The sequence below is a fragment of the Chrysochloris asiatica genome, unplaced genomic scaffold, assembly GCF_000296735.1.
Source record: "Chrysochloris asiatica unplaced genomic scaffold, ChrAsi1.0 scaffold00018, whole genome shotgun sequence".
Taxonomy (NCBI): domain Eukaryota; kingdom Metazoa; phylum Chordata; class Mammalia; order Afrosoricida; family Chrysochloridae; genus Chrysochloris; species Chrysochloris asiatica.
The window spans coordinates 5,664,969-5,676,238 of record NW_006408536.1 but is presented as its reverse complement, the minus strand read 5'-3'; positions in this window follow the sequence as shown (position 1 = coordinate 5,676,238).

Below are 11,270 nucleotides of genomic sequence, written 5' to 3'. Positions count from 1 at the left end.
CATTTTTGGCACTGTGAATTTTTCATTGGCTCTATTTTCTATTTTGGCTGCAGAATCCAGACATCATCCTAGGATCCCTCCCTTAAATATCTCCTGCTCCTTTGGGTGTGTGTGTGTGGGGGGGTGTTGTTTGTTAATGGGCTTATTGAGATATATTATGTATAATATAAAGTCAAAGTAAGCATACAATTCAATTAATTGTTTTAATAACTTTACATGTATTAGCTTATTCTTGGATAATCACAAAGCTCTGGTGGCATAGTAATTAAGCACTTTGTTACTAACCAGTAGGTCAGCAGTTCTAACCCACCAGCCATTCAGTGGGAGAAAGATGGGGTGTTTGACTCATATAAAGATTTACAGTGTTGGAAACGCCATCCTGTAGGGTTGATATAAGACTGAATCAACTTGATGGCAATGAATTTGGTTCTGGTTTTTGGTTTAGGGTGACCAACTTGTTTCAGTTTTCCAGGGACTCTTGTGTTACATGTAAAGCGCATAGAAAGTTATATAGCTATTGTGGTTGTTAACTGTCGTTGAGTCAGTTCTGACCCATAGCGATGTAGGGTTTCCTACGAGAGACTGGTGAGCTTGAGCCATCAACTTTGGGATTCAAAGTGACTTTGCATTAACCCACAGGGCCACACCAGCCCTCCATATATATATTATATAGGTGGAAATATTTTATATATTCCCTCCATTATCACCAGGGTCATCCTAGGCAATTTAGTTAGAGTCTCAGTGTCTTCTGCAAAATGGAGATAACAGTAGTACCTAGTCACAGAACTGTGGGAGGAATGAAATAAGTTGGGGTGTTCTTAGAAGAATTCCTAGTTAAATGATATTTAACTACTATCAAAATTGATATTTCTTTGTGGTCAAACTTTCCATATTGATACAGAGTGGGAAACTTTGAAGATGGTGCGGTTTTCAATATTATGGGTACTGTTTTCAATAAAATGGTATGCAAATGATAATTCACAGAAAAACTGTGCCATTTCCCTTTAGTTGAAATTTAGTATTTCAGATCTCTGGTAGTGTTAAATTGAGTTAATTTAGAGAAGAAGGGAAGGCTTTGATCCAGTGCCCGATAAGCCTATCTTGGAGAATGCATACGGCACAGCTTGTTCATGTGTGCCTGGTGAGTGGAAGTTATGAATTTTAAATAATGAGATTTAGTCATAATCATAGCAACTCATCTACTGTGGATTAAATATTAATAGCAATTTTCAACAAAGTAATATAATTATTTTTGGTAGGGGTTATCAGTAACATTTGAATATTTTTAACACATCCTTCAAGGGAAATAAAACAGATTTAAGCCCCCTCTGAAAAAATTTATGAAAATCCCTATTATTTTAGAGAAGAATGGTGAATGGAAATGTTACAATGTTACTGATATCATTTAAATGGAATCATAATTAAAATCTGCCTTCTGGAAGAAATATTTCACTATATTCACAATGTTAGCCTAGTGATTATATGTGTTTGACTTACTCACAGAATATGACCTAAAATTCATAAAATAAAAGCATAGAAATTCTGCTGGTATGGTGGGTCTCAAAGGAGAAAATAAGAGAAAAAGAGGTATTAAAGAAAAATCGAAGTGAATATGAGTATAGTGTTAAATATAGGATAGCAGATTCCTGCTGGTTATATTTAGAGGAACAAACAACATAGGATTACAGAAGAATTGACATAGATCTCTCTCCCATTCCACAGATTACTGAAAAGAAGAGGCTAATTGTTTTGATCTTTACTGAGTTTTTCTAGCACCAGAAGTCCACAGAAGAACAGAAGATGTGTTAAGTGTCTTGCACATTGAGTTGGTTCAGAATGTTGGTTTAGAGCCAAGAGTCAAAGAATAAGACTGAGTATGAACACGTGTGAATGTGAGTTTACATGGGAGCATTTTGTCACCTATCTCATGGTAAATCGGAGGTTCAATGAAAAAGAAGACCTACAACATTGACACAGTGGCAGCAACAATGGGCTCAAACATAACAACAATTGTGAGGATGGCACAGAATCAGTGTTTTATTCTGTTGTGCATTGGGGTTGGTATGAGTTGGAACCAGCCTCATGCCACCTAACAACAACAACTTCATGAGTTGGCAAGCTACACAAGCTGATTTGTTTGCTATGAATACTGCACAAAGTACTCCTATGTCTCACATCCCAGGAGAGCCTTCACAAGATTGCAGCAGGTTTTACTTAGTTTCAGTAGATTAACCACAAATTGTTGTTGTTTGTGCAGTTGAGTCTGTTCTGACTCATACTGACCCTGTATAGGGTTTCTAAAGAAGGCTGGTGGGTTTGAACTGCTGACTTTGCAGTTACCAGTCTTGTGTTTATCCTACAACACCCTCTCCAAATAAGGTTGCCATCATGGGGAGATGAATTTCATTTCCCCCCAAGAATTTTAGATTATAATTTACATTCTGAAATGTTTTCCCTATCTTTCTAAAGTCCTTATTGGAATATTTATTTTTGCTTTATCCATTATTTTTATATGTATTAACAAGATAGGTGGCAATATGAATGCACAATCTGTATGTTGTTGTTATTAGGTGCCATCAAGTCAATACTGACTCATAGTGACCCTATAGACAACAGAATGAAACACTGCCCGGTCCTGGGCTAACCTCACAATCGTTGCTACGCTTGAGCCCGTTGATGCCACCACTTTGCCAATCCATCTTATTGGGGGTCTTCCTCTTTTTCTCTGACCCTCCACCTTACCACAAAGGATATCTTTCTCCAGTGACTGGTCCTTCCTGATAGTATGTACAAAATATGAGAGATGAAGTCTGGTCATCCTGGCTTCCAAGGAGCATTCTGGCTACACCAATTTGTTTGTTCTTTTGGCAGTCCATTGCATTTTAATATTCTCCTCCAACACCATAATTCAAATGCATTAATTCTTCTATGGTCTTCCTTATTCACTGTCCAGCTTTTGCATGCATATTAGGTTATTGAAAATACCATGGCTTGAGTCAGTCCTCAAACTGATACCTTGGCCCTTGAACATTTAAAAAGGTCTTGTGCAGCAGATTTGCCTAATGCAATATGTCGTTTGATTTCTTGACTACTGCTTTCATGAGTGTTGACAACTTCAATCTTTTCTCCATTGATAAGAATGTTGTTTGTTTGTCCATTGATAAGAATGTTGTTGATGAGGATTTTTGTTTTCTTTACATTGAGATGCAATCCACGTCGAAGGCTGTGGTCTTTGATCTTCATCAGTAAGTATTTCAAGTCCTCTTCACTTTCAGCAAGCATTATACTGGCAAATGTTCTACTGTAATCATAGGGTTTCATTGGCTAGCTATCAGAAGAAGATTGGTTGGTCTTTCTTCCTATCTAGTCTTTCTTAGTCTGGAAGCTTCACTGAAACCTGTCAAGCATGGATGATGATGGTGGTATTTGAAATATTGTTGACATTGCTTCTAGCTTTATAGTAACACTCAAGTCACCAAAGTACAGCAAATTGACAGACAGGTGGTAGATACATACACGCATATACACAAACACATGCACATATACACATATGAGATATATATATATATATATATATATATATATATATATATATATAGAGAGAGAGAGAGAGAGAGAGAGTACTGGTGTGGTGATTTGGGTTAATGCGCCAGACTGCAAAGCTGTTTGAACTGCAACGTCGGTGGTTCAAGCTCACCAGCTGCTCCTCGAAAACACTATACAGGGTTGCTATGGGTTGGAATCAACTCGACAGCACTTCACAACAACAACATATATATATTACTGACATATATATATAACTCGACAGCACTTCACAACAACATATATGCATATATGTATATATATGTGTGTGTGTGTGTGTATGTGTGTGTGTGTGTGTTGTGGAGTAAGTTTCAACTCAGATCAACCCTGTATAGGTTTTCTGAGGAGCAGCTGGTGGGTTTGAATCACTGATTTTGCAGTTCAAAACAATCTCGTTGCCCAGTACATTATCCTGCAGTGCCACACCAGGACTCTCTGTCTGTCTCTCTGTCTCTGTATCTCTGTCTCTCATCTCTCTGTCTCTCTCTCTGTCTCTCTCTCTTTCTCTGTCTTTCTCTCTCTCTCTCTCTCTCTCTCTCTCTCTATATATATATATATATATATATATATATATATATATATAATATATATACACACATACATGATGGTGGTGATTGTTATGTGCTGTGGAGTTGGTTCTGATTCATAGTGACCCTGTACAAAGTTTCTGGGGCTGTAAATCTTTACAGGAGAAGAAAGCCTCATCTTTCTAGTTTCAAACCGCTGATCCTGAGGTTAGCAGCCCAATTCGTAATAGAGTAATTAATAAATAAATTTCTAGGAAAATATATATTACAGCAATATAAAATTCTGTGGGATAAATGAATTGGAAATATTATTTCACAGAGAAAAGGAATGATATAAAATTCCCAGCTTTAATAATCAATGTGTAAAAACTTATGTTTTAGCAGATGATGATGGGGATTCAAGACAATCGTTATTTATATTTCATTGAAAACACCTAAAAAGTGAAATATCAACTTTAAGTCACTATTTATAATAAATCATAAATTACTTCTTTTGGAATTACTTTGACTTTGTACCTGTTACGTGCTAACTTCAAGAGAAATGTAGATGGGAGCAGCACATAATTCTATGAAACATTTTTCTGGGATATGAGAGAAAAACACTTAAAAATCATTGGACTTAAGACACATTTAATGAGGAATTTTCATATGTGTTCATGGAAGAGTCCATAAGTGATCCACAGAGCTTTATTCTTAAGTGAACCTAGAAAATGCTCAATATTGTTTTATATGGTCAAACTGTACAAGATAAAGAGTAATGCCAGTGACAAATTTTGGTGACATTGTGGTATAAGCTACACAGTCAAAATATACTGGTGAGATTTTAAGTCAGCTTTTTTTTTTTTTTTTAATTATTTTTGCAAATTTGAAATTTGGGCAAAAAAAAGTACTTGAGGCCATTTTATCTTTCTCAGTATGTGTGTTTTTATTACAGCTGTGTGATTTTATCATTTTATGACTTCCATTTTTTAAGTAACCTTAAATTTTAATTAAACTGTTTTATTTTGATACGCTTTTAAAACTGTGAAATACATATTTGCAGTTCATGAAAACCCTTCATTTTAAACCTTCATCGTGACCTAATTCTCTTGTGGGAAGAAAAAAAAGGATGGAAGACTTTGCCTATGAAAAGTGTTCTGTGATTGAATTCTCTAGGGTTAAATTTTGTCCATCATCACTGCAGGAAGTGACAAGAGAAGGGTGGAAATGTAGCTAGTTCTTAGAGTATCTTGTCTCCTAGATTAGAAATATTAAATGTAACTGTAGATTTTTCACTAAATCAAGGAAACCATTTTGTTTCCTGATCATCTTATTATCTCATTTGGTTTTCTGGGAATCAGCCAAGAATTGCCTAATGAAACTCATATATTTGGTATAGCATCATCTTCATCTGTTCTGTTTTATGACACCTCTTTTCCAGTTAAAATGGGCTTTTATTCACTTTTCTAATCTTCGTAAAGTTCCTCTATACTTCTGAGTTATTGAGAAACTCTCTGTACTTTTGAAAGCTCGATATCACTATCTTGGGGACAACAGGAAGCAAGGTCACTCCCTCTTCTGCACCAGAGCATTTCAAATATTTAAACCTCAATATCCACGCCTCCCCTTCATTAAAACTTTCCAGGGTTAAGCATCCTTAATGTTTAAACTATTTCCAGTGGCATCACTAAGATTAGTGTCACTCAGTGCAGTAATTCATGGTGTCACCACCCCGCCACTGCCCTCCCATGGACCTCCTCCTGGACCAGACTATATCGAATATTTTGTTGTTGTTGTTGCTAAGTGCCCAGAGTCAGCTCTGACTCATAGCAACCCTGTACAGGGTTTCCGAGGGATGGCTGGTGGGTTTGAACCTATAGAATCTTGAGTGAGGTTTATTATTAATTTTAGTCATATATGATACAAATAGTTATAAATTGCTTAATTGTAATATTTCTTAGATTATATGAATGTTGTTTTTGTTATGTGCCGTGGAGTCGGTTCCGACTCATAGAGACCCTGTACAGGGTTTCCAAGACTGTAAATCTTTATGGGAGTAGAAAGCCTCATCTTTCTCCCAAAGAACAGCTGATAGTTTCGAACTGCTGACCTTGTGGTTCACAGCCCGATTCATAACCACTACGCTACCAGAGCATATATGAATAATAATACCAAAATTGTTTTGTAAAATCTTTCTACATTGAATGCCACATTATTGGTTCCATTATTAATAACTGAGAGGAAGCCTATTTTTATCTGTTTCTTTCTTTTCTTTTAATTAAAGTGTCCTGGTGGGGCGTTAACTGTAAAGTCGGCAGTTCAAACTCACCAAGACTCTTGGTGTGGCACTTTAGGATCAGCACTGGACGGTGAACCACAAGGTCGGCAGGTCAAAACAGTGCCAGCTGCTTCTGTGTTGGAAAGGACTCAATGGCAGTTAACAACAACAAGCCACTCTTTGAGAACATATTAACCCTGTAAGATTTATAGTCTCGAAACCTAATGTGAGTCAGTATTCACTCAATGGCAGTGCGTTTGGGTTTGGGGTTTTGATTTTTCCTTGAATTATTATTTAATTGTCAAAAAACTTATTGCTATAGGTTCACAAATACTAATTACTATACTATTGTAGTTAAAACACCAGCAACTTGGATAAAATCAGCAACTGTAAAACCGTGTCAGCAGTAAAAGCAACAACTCCTACTTGTAGAGTGAGTGGAGGAGGCCACTTGATTGGAAGATCATTGTAATTGAGTAATAACAATAGCCTGACCTTAGTATGTTTCCAACTGGTTCTGACTCATCACGACTCTGTATAGGGTTTCTGAGACCACCTTGTGGGTTTGAACTGTCGACTTTTTGGTTTACCAGTCCAGTGTTTATCCTACAGTGCCACACCAGTGCTTGACCAGAGCACAATAGAAGAGTCATAAAGAAAATTAATATAGAGTTCTAGCCTTGTAGGTATGTTGATACATGAAAAATGGGTTTACAAATTATGTTTTTGTTGCTGTAACGAACTATAGGAATATTTCTATAGAAAAAATAATAAATTTCAGCTGAGACATTTCCCCCCAAATTTATAGACAGTCGTTTTGGTGGCACTCTCTTTGACAGTGTCACCCAGTGTACCTCAACCTCAAATCTCCTGCACCCTGCTATTGAGATCACTGAGATGGGCTGAATTTTCACCTCTAATTTAGATGAAAAAATATTTTTATCGAAATGAATAGTTAACAAATGTAAAGACTGCCTGAAATATCTTTACTCACCAACAGAAAATGTCTTAACCCAAATTATAATTTATCCTATGTCCTATAAAACGTCAATATGAATGAGATTAAGACAGAGAAAGACTGTATAACAATGACCATTAGAAAAAAATTTGAAAATCTAGCTGTTTTGTTCTCCAGGAAGTACAACCTGAACCAAGGAGTCATGTGTAAGTGATTTATTAATGAAATTCTCCCAAGAGAAACCAATACTCTAGTGGAGGACACAGGACAGAAGAGGAAGAAGTCAAACAAAGGTGTGATTTCAAGTGAAGCACCAGACTCAACCTCATTTTTAGAAGATCTGCGATTCAGAGACCCTGAATGGAAGGAGCTGAGCTCTTCTCCTCGAATTCCCATAGCAGTCAGTCACTGCGTAAAGACCCTGGTGAGAGGGAGGAAAACTTTACATTTCCAGACACCTCTGGTCTGCAGTAGGGGACAGGCAGCAGCAATGTCCAAGTCTCTGAATATTACAGGTGTGAGTGATATTCAGAAAACAGCAGATGAAGGATGGATGCACAGAGCTGGTTAAACTGATCCAAGGAAACCTGAATGTGTCGGAAGCAATGTTCTCTCATAGAGGCAAAGCAGATACAAGATCAACTTAGTATAGATACATGGGAAATAAGCAGAGAAGTAAAGTAACTAGATACAAGAATAGCAACAGGTGAAAATCTAGTCCACGAATGCGTGTAATGAATAAATGAACAAATAAGCAAGTTAAAAATTGTTGATAGTAAAAAAAATAAATTGACAAAAATAAATGCCTTGTTGATTCATGGGGTACCATATACCACTCTTAGGTATATACTCAGAAGACTTGAAAGAATCAATAAGAAGCAATGCAAAGAGACACGTGTACGCCCATGTGTGTTGCAGGATGCTCACAATAGTCAAAAGGCAGGAACAGTCCAAATGTAGATCAACACAAGAATGGATAAACAAAATGTGATATATGCCTACAATGAAATACTCCTCTGCCATAAACAGAAATGAAGTCCTGATACATGCTACAACATAGATGGGGCTTGAAATCATTATGCTGAGTAAAACAAGTCAATTACAAAGTATTTATTGCATGATTTCACTAATATGAAATTCATAAAATAGGCAAATGGATATAGAGATCAGAATTTAATCGTGGCTACACAACAACAGGAGTCCTAGTGTGGCACTGTGGGTTAATGTGCCAGACTACAAAGCTGTTTGAACTGCAAGGTCAGTGGTTCAAGCTCACCAGCTGCTCCTCGGAAAGTTATGGATTGGAATCGACTCAACGACACTTAACAACAACCACAACAACAATTAGGAGGATAAGGGAGGAAGAGTAGAGGGATCCTTGGTTAGGAAGCAATGGCTTTCTGTTTATGGTGATAGGAAATTTAGCAACAATCATAAAAGGGTGATGGTTATAAAATACTGCAGTGCTGTGAGCTACTTCATATTCTCTTCTAGCCACTGTCTATGCAACTCCAACCAAATGTTTTTTTTTTTTTTTTTACTAATGAGTCTGGGTAAGAGAAGGTATAGGAAGATGCTGATAGAATATGTGATTCAGGACAGAGCTAATTGTAATTGGTCAATTTTTGCCATCCTGCTGGGTATAAAAAGAGTCATCTCAGAAGCAGCAATGGGGGATTTCGCTGCCTATAAGGAAGAGCCGGGAGTGGAACACTTCATTTGGATCCTGATATCCCTGAGCATCAAACCTCCTCCACCCAGGGATAGAATGCTGGGACACCAGAGAAGCAGCCGAGGAGTAACAGAGGAGCAGCAGTAGCAGAAACAAGAACCAGAGCATGATACAGAGTGGCCTTCGTCTCAGCCCATGGAACAAGTAAAGCTGAGTGACTTTGGGCAGGAGGCTTGTTTGCAGAGTGGGGTGCCTCCAGGCAATTAATTGGGGGAGCTAGGTTTGCTGATCCATGGAGCTACAGCTGAGTGCTTTCAGGCTGATGCTTATAGTGAAGGCGTGTGCCCTGTTAGCAGCCCTAAAAGAACTTTGTAACATTGCCTGGGCAGAGAGAGGCCTGCCTATCGGCACAGCTGAGGAAAGGCTATCCTGACTGGAAGACCTGTGCCCTAATCATTTCCGACCCTGAATCACAACTTGTTAACTTCTCTAATAACTCCCATAACTGTGAGTTTAGTGTCTGCGTTCTGTGTGGCCATTGCAATGAATTATCGAACCCAGTGGAGTAGAGTGCTGTGGGAGGGATAGTTGGTGCCATATTTTTTGCATACATGATTGATGAAATCGATGTCCTTGAATGCTGCCTTTGTTTGGTTGTTGTTGTTGGCAATAACTACCCACTGTAGAACAGAATGAAACACTGCCTGACCTAGCACAATCCTCATAGTCATTGCTATGTTGGAGCTCACTGTTGCAGCCATTGTGCCAGCCATCTCCTTGAGGGTCTTCCTCCTTTTTGTTGATCTTTTTCTTTATTAAGTATGATATTCTTCGTCAAGTACTGGTCCCTCCTGATACTATGTCCAAAGTACATAAGAGGAAGTTTTGTGCTTCTTCTAAGAAACATTTGTTCATTTATGGTGTGTATATTCAATATTCTTTGCCAACACCATGATTCAAAGGCATCAATTCTTGTTGTTGTTGTTGTTGTTAAAGTGCTTTCAAGTCAGTTCTGACCCATAGCGACCCTGAACAGGGTTTCCGAGGCTGTAAATCTTTACGGGAGCAGAAAGCCTCATCTTTCTCCCGTGGAGTAGCTGGTAGTTTCGAACTGCTGACCTTGTGGTTCGCAGCCCGATTCGTAACCACTACACTAGGTCTTCCTTATTCATTACCCAGCCTTTATATGCATATGAGGCTATTGGAAATACCATGACTACAGTCAGACACACCTTGTCCTCACACTGACTTGTTACTTTCTGATACTTTAAAGAGGTCTTTTGCAGCAATGTGGCCAATGTTTGATTGTTTGACTGGTGCTTCCATCAGCATTGATTGTGGCACCAAATAAAATGAAATCCTTGACAACACCAATCTTTTCTCCATTTATCATGATGTTGTTTATTAGTTCAGGTGTGAGGTGGTTTTTTTTTGTTGTTGTTGTTGTTCTTTATAGTGAGTTGTAATCCAGACTGAAGGCCATATTATTTGATCTTCATCAGTGTTTGTTTCAAGGCCCCTTAGCTTTCAACAAGCAAAGTTGTGTCATCTGCATATTGCAGGTTGTTAATGAGCCTTCGAATCCTGATGCCATGTTCCTCTTCATGCAGTCCAGCATCTCAGATTATTTGCTCAGCATTCAAAGTATGGTGAAAGGACACAATCCTGACACACACATTTCCTCTTCTTAAACCATGCAGTATCCTTTTGTTCTGTTAGAATAACTTTCTGTTGGTCTATGTACAGGTTCCACATAAGCACAATAAAATGTTCTGGATTTTCCATTCTTTGTAATGTTACATTATTTGTTATGATCCACACAGTCAAATGCCTTTGCATAGTCAATAAAACGCAGGTAAACATATTTCTGGTATTCTCTGCTTTCAGCCATTATCTTATCTGATGTCACCAGTGATATCCCTTGTTCCATGTCCTCTCCTGAATCTGGCTTGAATTTGTAGCAGTTCCCTGTCAGTGTACTACTGTAACCATTTTTAAATTATCTAAAGTAAAATCTGACTTTAATGTCATATGAATGATATTATTCAATAATTCTACATTCTGTTGGATCACATTTTTTTGGAATGGGCACAAGTATGTATCTTTCCCAGTTGGTTGACCTAATTTCTTAGTATAGATGAATAAACATTTCCAGTGTTGTATCCATTTGTTAAAACATTTTAAATGGCATTTCATCAATTCCTAGAGTCTTGTTTTTCACCAATGCCTTCAGTGCAGTTTAGACTTCTTTCATTTGTACCATTTGTTCTGATA